At 39.8% G+C, this 17838-nt stretch overlaps 1 pseudogene; it reads left to right on the top strand.

The window, feature by feature from the left end:
• Positions 1–1558: 1558 nt before the first annotated feature.
• Positions 1559–17838, top strand: part of LOC110218055 (mitochondrial inner membrane protease subunit 1 pseudogene) — a 34393-nt pseudogene continuing 18113 nt past the window's right edge.

Genomic DNA, 17838 nt, shown 5'->3' with positions numbered 1-17838 from the left:
CCTAGCTGCCTCTAGGCTAGGTAATAGGGAATGAACTTGTTTTTTCATTACTATGGTGAATTCCCAGATGAAGAAACTCCATCTACCTATGCAGAACAATACCTTCTTTGCAATATAGAGTCTTAGAGAGTTGAGAGGTCAAGTGATTTGCCTAATGTCACACAGCCAATATGTTTCAGAGACAAGACTTGAATCCAGCACTTCCTAGCTTTGCAACTAGCTCTCTCATCCACTACATGGTATTCAAAAGGTGTCATTGAGGTCCTCGTTGGTTGAAATGAAACTTAGAAAAATCAACTCTGAGTTTAGGACAAAACTAAAGTTCCAAATATACTTCTATGTCCCGAGGGACCTGTGGTTTCATCAATGTTCAGCTCAAGAGCTCTCCATGAGATCTTGCCCAACCTATATGATTCTAATCCAGATTATTCCATAAATTCATCCTAGGAAGCATTTGGGAGCTGCTGGTGACCTTGCTCTGGATCTTTCGGCATTTGTGGATACCAATGTAGCATGTGGACTTCCCATTGACTATCCCTTACTCTCTATGAGAAACTATCCTTTTTTTTCTCAGTGATATACCCTATGATGACATTTTTGACATTGTTTCTCCTTTATAAGCCATTTGTAGTATATTACAGCCTGCTTGTGCCCACCATGTACCTCTCCATCCCTCTTTGGGTAACTCAGCCTCAACTTTTGAGATAATAATACTCCATTACTTGGCATCCTAAAAGATCACTGAAATATGCCTTTGTTAAAGAAGGTTTTTGTTTCAAGGTGACATTTTTAAAGCTATGCAATTTTCCAAAGACCATCCAGACTGTTTGGTTCTGAGCCTAGCTCACTGTCATTTTACAATGTCTGTCAATAGATAGATAGATAGATAGATAGATAGATAGATAGATAGATAGATAGATAGACAGATACATACATACATACATACATACATGCTTACATACATACATACAGCATTTACTAAGTGCTTACCATATTCCAGGAATTGTACTATGCTGAGGATGCAAATACAAGCAAACAAAATAGTTCCTGACCTGGAGGAACTTATACATTCTAATGGGAAAAGAAAACATATAAGACAGAGGGGAGTGGGCATTGTATTGTGTAAATGCAGAGAATGAAAAATGGAATAGAGGCCTAGTCCCCAGTAAGATAAGGCTCATCTAACAGAGCCAGGGGAACAAGGATCAGAGGCTAAGGCTCTGGTCAGAGGAAGATGGTGATAATATGATGGCCGGAGAGCAAACAGTATGATGAGGAGACAGCTGGCAGTGACCAGGAAGCCTGGTCATGACTGACTAGCTCTAATGATCTGTCTTATCATAATGCCCCATTAACTATTTTCCCCACTGTATGGATAGCTAGGTCAGAGAGTAGTAAGGAAATGAAGAAAAACTTCTCTTTGTGATTTTAATAAAAGCTTTCCTCTTTCAGGAGTGGAAATGGGAGAGTGAGGTAAGGCATGAAGGGGAATTTTGATTAGGAAGAGTTAGGAAAGGGCTGATTTGTGAATGTGGAAGCACTTCAGGAGAGTCCAAATATGTTAGTAGGAGGCTGTGGAGAAAAAGAAGATGATGTGACTTTACTGAGCACCCGGGTGAAAGGAACATTGGAAGGTAGGAGAGGCATGCAAAAAGGAAAGGGGAGAATAATAAAAGACAAATTTCATCTCCTCTGTAATCTTTTTTCTTTGTTTGGGAGAAGCAATTGGGGTTAAATGACTTGCCCAAGGTCACACAGCTAATAAGTATCAAATGTCTGAGGTCAGATTTGAACTCAGGTCCTCCTGACTCCAGAGCCAGTGCTCTATCCACTATGCCAACTAGCTGCCCCTCCTCTGTAATCTTTTTAAAGCTTTGGAGTGATTTCTAGTGTCACTGAAAATAATCTTGGGCTCAGGGACGAGTGGACACCTGCCAGGCCCAGAGAGACATTGAGAATGGTTCGCACAATTTATAACTGTACCAAAATATTCCCTGCATCTCTCTTCCCACAGCCACTTCAACATTGTCATCTTTGCCAATCAGCAGGGTGTGAAGGACATGATTTCCCAGAAGACTGCTTCCCAGAAATTTTGATTCCCTGAAATTATGGATTGTCCACAAGTGTTTTGAGAAGACTTTAGCATGTGGTTTTCTGGAGATACCACCACAAGAACTAAATGTATTAAAGAACTGGCTTTAAGGGTAGGAAGGCCAGTGGCATCTGAGTCTGCATAGAACTGTGCTTCAAAGTATTCTGGGAAGAACTTCTCAGCTTCTCTGCTGTACTCTTCAGAATGGCCATATAGCTTACTGTGCCTTTAACTATAGTGGTGGTGGTGTTCTGTATTCTGGACCGTCAATGGAGCCTATAATCCAGAATTCTGACATCGTCTGCAGAAAATCTTAGCTGACATGTATATGCTGTCCAAAGAGCTTACATTACAATTGCCAAAAGTCCAAGTGATCCTAAATTAAATGTTTGTAAAAGAGTAATTGATTTGGAAGGAGATAAAATTTCCATTCACAATCTGTCAGATTACCTTAAATGCCTTGGTTATATACCAAGAGGTCATGTTTGGCTGGAGGGTGATAATCTCCAGAATTCTATAGATTCCAAGTACTATGGACCTATTCCATGTTGACTAATCAGAGGACATATTTGCTTGATGATTAAGCCTCTGAACAATTTTCGATTTCTTTTTAACAGCCCCAATGATCACAGATTTTCTGATGAAAAGTTAGCATTTGGCCAACCGAATCACTTCATTATCATATCATATTCCTCAAGAAACATTTTTACTAAATCACTGAAAGCATGTATTTATAAATAAAATATTTGATACTGAATTTTATTTCCAAATAGGAGCAAAGAAGAAAGCGAGTCTAATCTATTACTGAAGTTTTACATACATAATACACTCTCTCCTCTCCCTTCTCTGTCTTTCTCATCCTCTCATATCACTCTCCCCTTTCCCCTCTTCCTCCACCCCCTACTAAAAGTAAAAATGTGTAGATTTAAAAGAAGGGAAGATTAAAACCATCCTGGTATCTTCTGTGGTCTAAATAGCTGGATATCTAGATCAAAGACACAGTTCTTTTACTTTTCAGTTGGACTTCATGTGTTCTATACACCCAGCCAAAGAAATTCTATTCTTCCTTCTCAATTATACTTTCCTTTGGTTACAATAACCAGGAGGGTGGTGACCATTTATTTTTAATTATAGGTCAAATCTTGCTATAACAGAAACTTCCCCTAATAAAAGTTGTCAACACCTGGGTTTGGACTACTTACTCAACAAAAAGAACAAAAGAATTTCAGCAATCTTTTGGGATTCTCCAAAATGAGATCTGACCTGTGTTACACACAGAAAACTAAATATAAAGAAATACAAAACTGTTTAATGGTTACAGTGACATCTATGAAATTCACAATTATAAGGTAAGAAATGGGACAGGAAAATATTGGTTTTAAGATACCAATAACGTTGTACTCCAAATTCAGAAATTGTCAAGAATGCTGTTTTTAGAATTAAAGAAAAAGAAAGAATCCCATTTAAAATGATTTACTGAAATCATAAATACCCATTACCTAAATTGCATGACTGGGCTAGTTGTCTATACTATATCATTATGAAGCACTGCTTGGTTCCTGACCACAGATGATTATTTCCCCACCCTAAAGAAGGGAAAAACCAACCAACAAACTCTTTGCTTAGCTTTATAATTAGGATCTTATTCTATTCTTATAACTAACCCAAATTGCTCATGCTGCAATTTATGCCCATTTACTTTTTCCAGCATGGAAGGATAGATATTATTAATAAAATATCTCATATTTACAAAGTGAAAAAAAGAAAATAAATTCATACATACCTTTGGTTTTATTCTTAATTTCTGTAATAATTTAATATTTAATAACTTAATTTAATAATTATCTTATTAATATTATAAGCATGAACAAGCAACTATTTCCTTATAGAAAGAATAGCAGAAGAGAATTAGATATAACACTGTGGTACTCTATAATGTAGAGCTTATTTATCTATATCTGTATCTATCTGTCTACCTATACCCATACATGTATACATGTGTGTACATATATGCATATAATATATATATGCATGTGTATTATAAACATGGTTACCTTTGTCAGAGTACTCACCCCTGGAAAAGAAGTCCTGGGAAATATCTGCTATGACAGAAGAAACTAAAAATTATGACAGTTCTTTTCTTCCCTCAGTTGCTTTTTGGTTATGGAAGAATATCTAGATGGGAGTTGAACAGTTGGTTCCATTATGTGGCATAATCACCACCCCACAGGGTCCCATTGAAGGATGCCTTTCTCCTTCTCATGCCTGCTTCCCCTGCTCCCCAATCCCTGAGGGGCAAGGGATAGGCCACCATCTCTTAATTTCTTCCCACCCCACCCCTACCTGAAATATTGTTGTCTCAGAAGAAAAAATTCTACTTATGGCTCTAATTAGACATGCCTGATGCTTACCACATGTCTGCCTGGACCTCTACCATGTTTTATCTACCTCAGCACTGCCTCACCCTGAAATATCCCTTTGCCAGCAAATGCTGGCCCACTAATCCCATTGGTGAGTTCCTCTTAGGGATTCTATTTTGAGAAAGGGCTATTCCTCATTCCCCTACCACCTCTGCTGACTCTGCTTCTGAGTATGACACCACGTCCTTGAGTGGGTACCTCCCCACCCCCACCAAATCAGCCTCCTGCACTCTCTCCTTGGTGTGTATTGTCTTTTCCCACTTTCCTTGAGGAAAGAAACTTTATACATACATATATATGTATATGTATAACACACACATAAACATACATACATATGTGCATATATGCATATGTTTATGCATATGTGTTTGAATACATACAGATATAAACATATATATGTATATATATATACACATACACACACATTCTTTGTACTCTTCCCACTAATGTCATGTGTTGTGGGATACAATGTCCCATCTTCATGAGGGAAGTATTTGATTGCTACTTTTCTTACCATGTCATTTCATTAAATGCCTGTGCTTTGAATTGATTGTGTCATCTAGCTACCAGTGGTAAACACATTACTGGGGCTTGAGAGCAAAATTCTAGATATTACAGACCCATGGAATACCTTGAACGTGGGGCACTTACTCTGAGAGTCAGGGGGTGCTCCCAGGTGTTTATAAAGGAAGAAAGTTGATGACAGAATTGCAGTGGCTTAAAGGACAGCTGGGTGGTGCAGTGGATAGAGTGCTAGGCCTAGAGTCAGGAAGACTCATCTTCATAAGTTCAGATCTGACCTCACACACTGACTAGCTGTGTGACCTTAGACAAGTGACTTAATTCTGTTTGTCTCTGTTTCCTCATCTGTAAAATGAGCTAGAGAGGAAATAGCCAACCACTCCAGTATTTATGCCAAGGCAACCCCAAATTGGGTCACAAAGAGTTGGGAACAATTGAAACAACTGAATGACAACAACAAAAGGAATGGATAATTAGCATTGATTGGCAAAATTAAGAACAAGATGACAAATGTAGACCACATGCTCAAAGAAAAATTTGACATCCATAATTTCAATACTTTAATAAATTGTGGTTTCATTAGTGTGAGTACTCACTTCACCAATGCAGATAGCCATCTCTTAATAATTTAGTGGAAGGTCTTTGGAAGTTGCCATGGCCAAAATAATTCATTGCCCTGTAACTAATCTGGAGATGAGTCTCTCCAAACTTGTCTAGGCTAGTTCTCAGAAGAAAAACATATAGTCCCTCACCAAGCCCATATTTAAAGAATTTCCAACTTGATGGGACCTGCCAGAGCTTTTGCTCCACTGGCAGAATCTCTAACCTAAGGTCACCTTCACACCATAATGAAACATTAAAGAAGGTCATCAGTGAAAACTGCCATCTGAAGAAAGGGGGAAAAGAAGATAGTAACTAGCATGGGTAGGGAAATTTGCTTTTTGTTGTTCTTGATTACAATAAACAAGAATTTATCAAATCCCCATTGTGAACCAGATGTAAGTAGGCACCTAAACATAAGGAAAACCTGAGAAAGGGAAGAAGCATCAAGCAGAGTCTGACAATGAAGATGCTTGAGAAGCTAAGAATAACTGTAGGAGAGAAGTCTGGAAGGAGGTGGGGGTGGGGTGTTGTGCATAGTGGAAGTCAACTGAATATCAGAAAAGAGAGAAACCCATTCTTTTGGGACAGAAGGGAAAGATGTTGGGGTCAAGGCAGGGTAGTGCTTGTTTATAAAAACTGTTCAGATTCCTGCTGTCTTGCCTTCTACTGAGCAGTCATGCTTTTCACTACATCTCATCATTTTTCATAGTGAATGGGATGTCCCAGTGAAGATTTCACAGTGTAATTAAGGTAACGAGTTCAGAAGGTAGTGCGAGAAATGAACTCTCAGAAGTGAAGGCTCCTCAAAGGGTCAAATAATTCTTGATTATGACTTTCAAAATCCTCCCCCACTCAGACCCTGTTTTTAAGCACTTAACAGAAAGAATAAGCCCTGCCTCACCCCCAACCTGAGCTGTTTGCCCTGGGTGCCCAGCCTCTTTCCTTGTCTTTGAATTTCGTGCCTAGAATGTAAGCCCCACCTCCCAGTTAGAATGTAAGCCCACCCCCAGTTAAGGGAGTAAGGGATAGTGGTGGGTGGAGACTTGTTTGCATAGTGGGTGGAGACTTTGCATGGTGGGCTGAGAATTGTTTTTATAAGGTGGCCCCTGTTAGGTCGGTCTCTCTCTCTCTCTCTCTCTCTCTCTCTCTCTCTCTCTCTCTCTCTCCCTCTCTCCCTCTCTCCCTCTCTCCCTCTCTCCCTCTCTCCCTCTCTCCCTCTCTCTCTCTCTCTCTCTCCCTCTCTCCCTCTCTCCCTCTCTCCCTCTCTCCCTCTCCCTCTCTCCCTCTCTCCCTCTCTCCCTCCCTCCCTCCCTCTCTCTCCCCCTCTCCCCCTCTCCCCCTCTTCCCCCTCTCCCCTCCCCCACCTCTCTCCACGTGTATCGGAGGAACAGACAGCCATCTCCTGAGATTGTAATAAAGGTAACCTTTACTTTCCACCTTGAGAAGTCTCTCAGTTTAATTTGGGTTGGGGTCGCTGTCCCACACAATAGTGTTCCAGATCCATTCAGTTCCAGTTGTCTTCAAACAATACCCCTCTTACTAAGGGGTAGGGTAACAATGATAAGAACAGGGAGAACTTTCATGCAGACTGATAAGTTTTCTTTAGGAATTTTGTTGTGACTCAAGCTTTCACATCTTAAGACTTCCAATGAAAATGCTTATTTAACAATTATGATGAGGAAAAAAGAACTATCTTTGAAAGAAGTAAACAAATGAAGGGAAATTCAGCCTGAAAGCTGTAATTTCCATAGTTGTTGCTGTTTAGCTATTGAAGCTAATTGGGAAAGCAGAGACCATGCCAGTCACCAGTTTCACTGGGCCATCTCTGGGTTGTATGGGTTTCATGTCTCATTTTTTGCTCAGAAGAGAGTCCTCTTTCTAATAATATTGCAGAGAAGTAGGGATCCATACCGCTCCAATCAAACACAAAAGGCTTGGGCTTCTCCCCTGAATCAATTGATCACTTCTGCCCCTCCTCCCTCCCCAAATGCTATATGGCTGATACCTTTATCAGGTGAGACAGGCCTGTAAATCAAGCAAGGGCAGAAAATAGGTGTGAAAAGCTTCTAGACACCTCTACCAAAGCTATCAAGAAATTAAAAGTATAAGGTAGGTGTGGAAAAGTCCTTAATCAGTTTGGAAGAACAGAAAAGCTTACAGCCAGTAGATGAAATGAGATGGCTGCATAGGAAGTGTACTGGGATTGGTTGAAGAACATCAGTCACATCTTGGGAAATTAAATAGAACAGCAACACCAATAGCAGGTCAAACTGGAGGTGGAGCAGTTTCTGCCTAGCCTTTGAGAGGGAATAACTTGGGAGAGTGGGGAAGAGAGAGTCTCTACTCTCCTCAGTCCATTAACTAAAGGAAGACCTTGCAGACTTCAAAAAGGTCAGAAGAACTGAGACTTCCAGTGGAATGTGGGAAATGTTTCCTGAGTATAGCAATGGCTGACGGCAGCAGCTGCATTGGGAGGCAAGGACAAATTAGACACACTGAAGAAAGAGAAAGGGGGAATAGGAAATTATATATTTAGGATATATTTGAAGATGTTTATATTTTTACAACATGTGTGTATATGTACATATATGAAATAACATTAATATAATGCCTACTATGTATGCTTTACTGTGCTAAGCACTTTATAAATATTATCTTATTTGATCCTTACAACAAACTATTTTAGGTTAGTGCTATAATTAGCATTAGATTCCTTGAAAATCATGATTAAAAATAGCTTGGACACTATATTTCAAGAAATCATAAACAAAAACTGTGCAGATCTCTGAGAACCACAATGAAGAAAGAAGTAATTCATTCTAACCCTAAATACATCTTCTCCTACCTTCCCATATTCTTCTTTGGCAACCAGAATCACAGACACTTAGAATTTTAGCAACTTAATATTATCTAATCCAGGGAGTCTTCTTTTTTTGTGATGTAGACCTCTTTGGCAGTCTAGTGAAGCCTATGGATGCCTTCTTAAAATAATGTTTTTAAGTGCATAAAATTAAAAAACACATAGAATTACAAAGGAAATAAATTATACTGAAATAATCACCAATTTTTTTTTTAAAGTTCAAAGACTGCAGGCTAAGAGCCTTGATCTAACTTCATTTGACAACGAGTAAACTGAGGTCCAAAGAAGGAAATTGATTTGGTCAAGGACACAGCTAGTTGGTGGCGGAGCCAGCCCTAAAATCTACATTTCTTGATTCTCAATCCAATGTTCACTCCACCACACTATGAATTCTAGTAATATGCCATATACTGTTATTTATTTGCCCATTTCTCCTTCATATCCACCTGCCCCATCTGTCTGCTCAATTCTCTTTCCACATAACTGCCTCATTTCATATTCAGTCATCCATTCCTCCTCTGTATACTCATAACAATAATAAGAGCTGACATTTATATGACTCTTTAAGGTATGCATACATAATCTCCTCTGGCTTTCCTTCTCTGTAACCACATGAGCAATGCATACTGTGTCATTCACTTACATACAGGGACTTGAAGGGTATTGCAGAATCACCTTCTCTAGACACCTTTAAGAAAGTTTAATTCTTAAAATCTCCAGTAATTTTAAGCTTGTTAAGTTGATTTGATTAAGCTAAATAAAATAATTAATCCTATTAAAAATGCACTCCCCACCCCCACCCCATTCCCCATGGAAGAGGGAGCCCTCACATCCCTGTGACCACCAACAACAAAGGCCAACCAATGACAAGCAATAGACAGGTAAGCCCAAGAGCGTGGGGAATAACAGGGCCTTGCAGACTACAAACCCTGCTATCAGCTCCAGCTGCTGAAGACCTGGAAAAGAAGGTTATCACCGCTAAAGTTCTTCGCTCTTTCAAATGTTTGGACATCAGAAACAGACATGATTTTGTCATTGTAAACAACAGATGCATGTACCATCTGCTTTGTTTCTGCACCATAAGGACTGCTGAGTCTTTCCATCTGATTTGAAGCTGAAACCTCCTACCTGTGTTGTCTCTCCCTATAAAAATGTGAGCTTCTTAAGGGAAGGGGATGTCCTATACTTCTTTTTTGTATTCTCAGCACCTCGAATGGGGCTTTGCACATGATAAGTTCTTAATAAATACTTTTTTCCTTCAATCAATAAACAATTTTTGAGTGCTTACTAACATACAAGGCTATGGGAACACACAGACAAACATCAAAGAGTTCCTGCCCTCAGGAAGCTTACATTCTAGTGCTGCAGTCATGTTGGTGATAATTTTATTTCTTCAAGAACACATGTGGTGGCAGCCTTAATAATCCTACCAATAGCTTGTGGAGCAGTCCACCTTTTCCTGACCCCTGTATTCCAACGATCATGCTTTACAAATGTTATCTCATTTTATACTCACAAAAACCCTGGAGGTAGGTGCTATTTTCACCATCCCCATTTTGTAGATGAGAAAGCTGAGGGAGAGATAAACTAATTTGCTCCGGATTATAAAAATAGCAAGAGTCTGGGGTCACATTTGAACTCAGCATTTCCTTATTCCCAATACAGTGCTAGTTGACTGTCATAAGAGTTCAGAGAAAGAAGAGGTCATTACGGGCTAGAACGTCAGGAGGCTTCAAAGAGAAGGGATTTAAGCTGGACCTTGAAGCAGCATTAGAAGTTTGGGAGGCAGAAAGGAAAATGGGGGTTTATTTGTGGGAGGACCAATATGAGCAAAGTTAAAAGTTGAAAATGAGCACATTAAATGACTTTGATATTCAAGGGGGACCTTAAAGAGATCTTACCAGAACAGAGGGTTTATGTTAATGCAGTGACAGCACAAACTAATCTCCAAACCACATGCAAATGGGTCAGTCTTATACTTCTGCTTAAATCCCTTCTGTGCCTCCATACTTCTTGTATCTTTGCAATTTTGCCCTAGGGACAAAATAAAGTTCTTGAGCCATGCATCATTGCACGTAATAGCTATAAGCTATTTCCTCCTCCGTAATGAACCTGATTCAGAAATATCTTCAACATAGTCCTAAAACCATCATCATCATCATCAGCAGCAGCAGCAGCAACAACAACAATATCATACATTTGTTAAGCACCTACTACATGGAAGGCATAGTGATAGACTGATGATAGTACAAAGACATAAATTGGTCCTTCATTCAAGTCACATGTATCCATTTATTTTATGGTAGCTCACTTCAAATTCATCATTTGGAGATGGTTTCAATCCATAGCAGCACCTGACCTAGGTGAGCAAAGGTAAAGCAAAGGTAGAGCAGTCCAACAATGGAATGGACTGCCTCAGGATACAGTGAGTTCCCCATCGCCGTAGGTCTTCAAACAAAGGTTATGTGATCACTTGCTGGTGTTATAAAATTCCTGTTCAGTTAAACATAGCACTGGATGACTTCTGAGGTCCCTTCCAATCCCGAGATTCTGCTATTATGTAAGAAAGGGAAATAAATAGCATTTTGTTGTTCTTGTTCAGTTGTATCAGTCATGTCCAACTCTTCATGACTCCATCTGGAGTTTTCTTGCAAACTTACTAGAGTCGGTTTGCCGTTACCTTCTCCAGCTCTTTTTACAGATGACAAAATTGAGGCAAATAGAGTTAAGTGACTTGCTTAGGGTCACACAGCTAGTAAATGTCTGAGGCTGAGTTTGAACTCAGGTCTTCCTGATTCCAGGCCTGGTGCTGTATCTACTGCAACACCTAGCTGCCCATAGATAGCATTCTGTTGCCATAAAAAAGGTGTCTTGACATAAATATTTTAATAAACTTTATTGACATCTTTCGTCTTTAGTTTTATTTCCTACCCCAGCTCGCCAAACTGAACCCTTTTTTGGGACAAAGCATGAAAACAAAGCAAAAACATCTGATCTGGATTCTGTCTGGCAATACTGTATATAAACATAATCTGTCCTAGTTAAAAGTAAGCTCCTCAATGACAGTCCCTGACTTCAAAGAGTTTATCTTCCTTTGGAGGAAAGGAGGGAGATAACGTACTTAAATGCCTATAGACAAAATATATTCATGACTAATTTGTTTGCTTAGCAAACACTGCTATTTCCTCCTGGACTCAAAGAGGCCTTTGCACCTCATAAAGGGATCTGGGCCCAGAGGCATCTTTAGAATTTATCATCTCATTATGACCTTGTGATTATACTCTGGGACTCCTGAGGCTATATTAACTGAAGTGGGTGGGGGGGAACCCAAGTGATTCGTCTAGCCACCTACCTCTTCTTCTGGATCCACAGGTTCTACCTTTTTTTTTTTTTAACAACTGATAGTTTGCTGCTAAAAAAAGAATGTATGTGAGGGAGGGAACAGGGATAATGGAGCAGGTGAGGAGATAGTGACTATGTGAATAAATTGTCCTAGGCTGAGAGAGTAGGTACTCTGAGGATGGTAGCTGGTGAGTATAATTTTCTTTCCCCTTCAAACATTTATGGGAGGCTGCTGATAACCCAAGAAAGCCAGCAGGAGAAATGCATCATTTTCTTCTAAAATTATTTGTGGGAGTAGAGGTAGAGAGTTACATAAGCAGGAGAGAATATTGAGTAAATTGCCCTTTCCAGTGCTTTATGTAACCCTTTGTACTGTGTAGCCTCGGTCATTGTTTTAGGCATAAAATTTGTTTTTATAGGCATAAAAAATAGAGGGTTTTTTTGGGAGGAGTTAGGGGGCACAGTGGATAGAATGTCAGGCCTGGAGTCAGGAAGACTCCTCTCCATGAGTTCAAACGTGGTCTTAGATACTTGCTAGCTAATTGTGCAACCCTGGACAAGTCACTTAATCCTGTTTGCCTCAGTTTCTCATCTGTAAAATGAACTGGAGAAGGAAATGTCAAACCACTTCAGTATCTCTGCCAAGGAGAGTCAGACACAACTGGAAAAAATGACAACAAAAAATAGTTTTTTTGAGTGACCATTACATTTTGGGGGAATATATAGATCCATAAATACAGATCACCAACTGTTCTGCAGCTTACAGTCTTGAATACTTGCCTAAGTAGATGCCATTTCCTCATAGGCAGTTTCCTATAGAAATGAAATTGCAGATGTTGACAAAAGAACAAATAAAAACTTAACTAGCATACTGAGAGTTCCTCAGACCAGATCTGTTTGGTTTGAACTTTCTTGCTTCCTGTTCTGCACTAACTACCCCAGGCCTACCTGATATTTGGGTTGGGGTGAGTAAATTTCTTTCAACTCCCATCATGCCTCTGGCAGCGAACCCTAGAGCCCTGCTGATTACCCTGGAGTTTCACTTATTAAGATTAGATGGGGAAGGATGGGGCTGGCAACTTTTATCTTTATTCCTGCAGCTAAGACCAAATTGCTTTTCTCTCTAAGAAGTTACATGCTTTCCCCCCCACTCTAAAGCCCTACATAAATGTTACTTATATGTGCTAATAATAGGCAGCTAAGTGTGATAGTGGATAGAGTGCTGGACCTGGAATAAGGAAAATCTAAGTATAACTCCAGCTTCAGACATTTATTCCCTGTATATCCCTGGGCAAGTCACTTAACATCTTTTTGTCTCAGTTTCTCATCTGTAAAAGGCAGGTAATAATAGCACCTACTTCATAAGATTGTTGTGAGGATGGGGACAAATGAGCTAATAATTGTAAAGTGCCCTGCAGACCTTAAAGACCTATGCAAATGCTAGCTAGCTATTATTGTTAATAAAAGTGATTGGATGATTGATTTAATGTTGGCTTTTAACTAGTACCTGTCAGGTTAAGGTCAGGTTGTTTTTTATGTCTACACCAGGGCTTCTTGTCAATCAGTCAGTCGGGTCAGTAAACATTTATTAAGTACCTACTATGTGCCAGGTAGTGTACTAAGTGAATCAAGTCTAAGGACCTCTTTTAAATTAAAAAAAAAATTTATAGATGTTCACACAACAGCAGTTGTATTATTAGTATCATTTGGGTTGAAAAAATACACAATGATTAAAAAAACTACCATAAATTTCATAATCCTTTCAAATCAATTTGTATTTTTTTGATTAGACACAAGGCAATAGCAATTCCATATAAAACCCATTATCTACATTGCATGTTTTGTTGGAGCTAAATAAAGATCAAAATGGTGCGTGAATTGACACACACATTTGGGAGAGGCATCATGGTACAGTGGAAAGAGCAGTGACTCCAGGATCAGAGCAACCAGAGTTCAAATCCCATCTCTGACATTTAGGTCTATGACCTTGGAGAACCACTAAAACAAAATCCTGTTTGGTTTAAAGCCATTCATAACCTCATAAGCCTCCTCTTATTGCATATGTATGCTTTGATCCAGTGACACTAGTCTCCTTTCTGATCTTCAGACAAGAACTTCATCTCCTGACTCTGGGAATTTTCACTGGCTACTACCATATACACCACATATGTGTGTGCGTGTGTATATATATATATAGATAGATAGACAGACAGACAGATAGACAGATAGATAGATAGATAATGTTCTCCCTTCTCATCTCTGCCTCCTGGACTTCTTGGCTTCCTTCAAGTCCCAGCTAAAATTCCACCTTATACAGGAAATCTTTCCCAATCTCTCTGAATTCTAGTGCCTTCTGCTATTGATAATTTCCAGTCTATCCTTTCTATAGCTTGTTTGTACATGTTTATTGGCATGTCGACTCCCCTGTTAGATTGTGAGCTCTTTGAGGACAGGGACTGGGCTTTTTTTGCGTTTGTATCCCCAACACTTAACATATTGTTTGGCACACAGCAGCCTTAATAAATGCTTTCCGATTGGCTGACTCGATTTTTTTTTTAACAGAGGAGCTCTCTCCACTATAAAATGAGAGGGTTAGTTTAGATGGTCTTTGAGGTTCCTTTCAGCTTCCTGCTCAAAGAGGACCACAATGACATTACGCTGTGGGGGTCAATGTCACAGTGTGAACGACTGTGGCTGATCAGACCAACCTGAGCTCAGAATGCTCTACCACAGGTTGGGCACAAATAGTCCATATAGCTCAGCTCTAGATCCTATGCTCCACCCCCCTCCCTGACATCAGATATTTTTTGCCTTAGCCATCTGAAACAGGCAAACAAACGAGCTCAGAGAACCAAATCCATGCAGCGAGTGCCCTTTTTGCTGAAAACAGCATCGGCACGCAGGTGAATTATTAGGGATAGAAAAGAAGGTTGTTGGCATTTACTGGAGTTTGAGATGGCTGTGTAGCCTGGTACAGCTTATTATTTTCCCCCCTCCCCTGTACTCTCCTTTTTGTAACACCATTTCCTCAGTATTACCCAAGAGAAAAAAGAGTCAGGGCAGGTGGGCAGGTGCTTGCGCAGACCTGAATTTTAGTAAAGGTGTTGGGTGGAGTAGAGCAAGATAAGAGGGAAGGATCAAAGTTCTATATGTCCCAGTGACAGTATACTTGGACAAGCATAAAGTAACACAGTGAAAAGTCCTTATTATTACTTTTAATCCAGGATCTTTTTGAATGGATACAAATTGGTGTAATACCTTCTGGCAGGCACCCAAGTTCTGAAGAATACTGACCTTCTCAGATGTCACACATGGAGGCAAAGTGAGGGCCCTGTTCCACAGAACACCCACCTCTGGGACTGCATGTGGAATGTGACTACACCTGGTTGTAGAAAGGGGGGGTGGCGGAAGAGGGAAGGGAGCCTCTGGGCACACATCATAAACAGGCAACAACAACACACAGGTACTTCTATTTAGGGATACTGGAAACAAGCCAGAGCTAAATAAGATATGGATTACCTCATCGAAGGGAAGAATGAAGGACAGTAATAACAATTCTCATTCATAGAGGGCTTTCCAAATACATTTATTTTATCTGACCCTCACAACAACCTCATGAGTAAGGTTGGGAAGCATTCTTACTTGACAGATGAGGAGACTGAGCCTTAGGGAAGTTATGCAGCTTCATATAGATTACACAGCTTTAAGATTCCGAAGTACTTTACAAATGTCTCTCATCACATTGATTATATTTGCACAGCACTTAGCGTGGTGTTTGGCACTTAATAAGCACTTTGGATGCTTGTTTCCCACCCCCATTCCCATTTGTTCCTCACAACAACTCTGGGAAGTAAGCACTCCTATTATCCCAATTATACAGATGAGCAAGCAGGGGCAGCTAGGTGGCCCAGTGGAGAGAGTACCAGCCCCGGAGTCAGGAGGACCTGAGTTCAAATCCAGCCTCAGATACAAAACACTCACTAGCTGTGTGACCCTGGGCAAGTCACTTAATTCCATTGCCTAGACAAAAAAACAAAAACAAAACAGATGAGCAAGCTGAGGCAGACAGGTTGAGTAACTCTAAGCTAGCTAGTAAGTGACATAATTAAGATTCAAACCTACATTTTCTGACTTCAAATCCTGTGCTTTTTGCAGCCTACTAGTACTCCATCATCCTATGCAGAAAGACAAAGAATCTGCTATTTCTTAGTGATATTTTAATTGCTTTGAAAATCCTAAAACACCATATCTTTTTCTGCTCAAAAATCTTGTGGCTTCCTATTTTATCTAGGGTAAAATACAAAATCATTTGTCAGCATTTAAAGTCCTTCAGTCTGGCTCCATCATACCTTTCCTGGTTTAGTTCAGGTTACTCCCCCTCACACAATCTACATTCTAGGCAAACTGGACTACTTGGTATTTGCAAATTCAGCGCTTCACTTCTTATATCCATATCTTTACCACAGGCTGTCCTCTATATTTGAAATGCTCTTCTTCACTTCTGCCTCTTAAAATCCTTAATTCCCTTCAAGTCTCATTTCAGGTGCTATAGGAAACTTCTAATGATCTTACTTTCTGCCCCCACCACCATTTAGTTACTTTTCCCTGAAATAACATTATATTTACTTTGTATGTGTTTTATATTTTTCTGTGTATATGTTATATTTTGACAATAAAATGGAAGCTCCTTGAGGGCAGGGACTTATTTTGTTCCTACTCCTAGTGCTTACTACAATACCTTTCCCATAGTAGATATTAATAAAATACTTCAAAAATTAATAAATCTAGAAATATGTAATGATAAACTTCAAAGTTGGTCTTTTGTGAAGGCCCTCCTGGCTTGGCATGCAGGACCCGAGTATACTTTGGGAGACTTCTAATCTCTGTGGCTTTTTGATTCCATAAAGAAAGGTCACTATTTAACACCACCTCATTGGTCATCACCAACTCAACTTGCATGAACACAGTTCAGAAAATTCAAATAAAAGGAAAATAAAACTCACAAAACAGCTGATGGAAAAGAACAGCTCTCAACAGAGACATCTAAATGTTTCATGATTTAGTTTTCTTTATCTGCAAAATGGGAGAGTTGTGAACAGCAATAGGAATCATCTCACCACTTGAGTATTTCAGGAGACAGGAAACGAAACTTCATAAGAGATGTCACAAAGTAAACCTCTGACAAGAACTGAGAGTGGGTAGAAAGGAGGACACCACCACTCACACTTGCTAAAGCTATTCTCTACCAGGCAAGGCAATAGGATGGATAGGAAGTCTGATTTGAAAGGGACATTGAGGAGTACTAAATACTAAACAGTAGACTTTGAGGCTATTTCCTAATTCCAGAATTCATTTCTGCTAATAGGGAAATGAGGAGGCACTAGTAGTTGTTATTGTTTGTCCTTTGTTCTCAAAGAGCACCAATGATAGCAGAAAGATGTCTTGACTTGCAAGTGAATTGGATTTAAATGAGACAGGGCTGTGCAAAGTCACCAGCCTCATTCTCTGGGCCACAGCCACTTGGGTCCAGTGGCAAGATCAGGATAACTGGAGGTGACCCTGGATGCAGTGGGAGACCTTGGCCTTTTTAAGCTAAAGACTTTCCTAGGCCTCAGTTTGTCCAAGGCAACACTCATTCAGTGATTAAGCCTAGGTAAGAAATGAAGCAAAAAAGGACCTTAGAACAGGCAACTGTGCTAGACTACAAAGAAAGATTAAACAGCCCTTGCCTTTGAAGCCTTTCAGAAATAACTGTCACTCTTTGATGATATCTCTGATATGAAAGGGAAAAGCAGAAAGGGAAAGGCCAGTTTTGGAGCTACTTTACTGTGTAGGAAGAGATGTTGAAATCCAATCACAGTTCACTTAGCCTAGTAGGAGAATCAGGAAAGCCCTCATGTAGTAGGTGACACTTGAAGGGAGCTTTGAAGGAAACCAGGGATTCTAAGAGGTAAAGATGAAGAAGAAATTAATTCCAGGTACTGGGACAGCCTGTACAA

The sequence above is a fragment of the Phascolarctos cinereus genome, unplaced genomic scaffold (genome assembly GCF_003287225.1).
Source record: "Phascolarctos cinereus isolate Bilbo 61053 unplaced genomic scaffold, phaCin_HiC Scaffold_726;HRSCAF=1367, whole genome shotgun sequence".
NCBI lineage: Eukaryota > Metazoa > Chordata > Mammalia > Diprotodontia > Phascolarctidae > Phascolarctos > Phascolarctos cinereus.
This window is presented reverse-complemented; position numbering and strand designations above follow the sequence as displayed.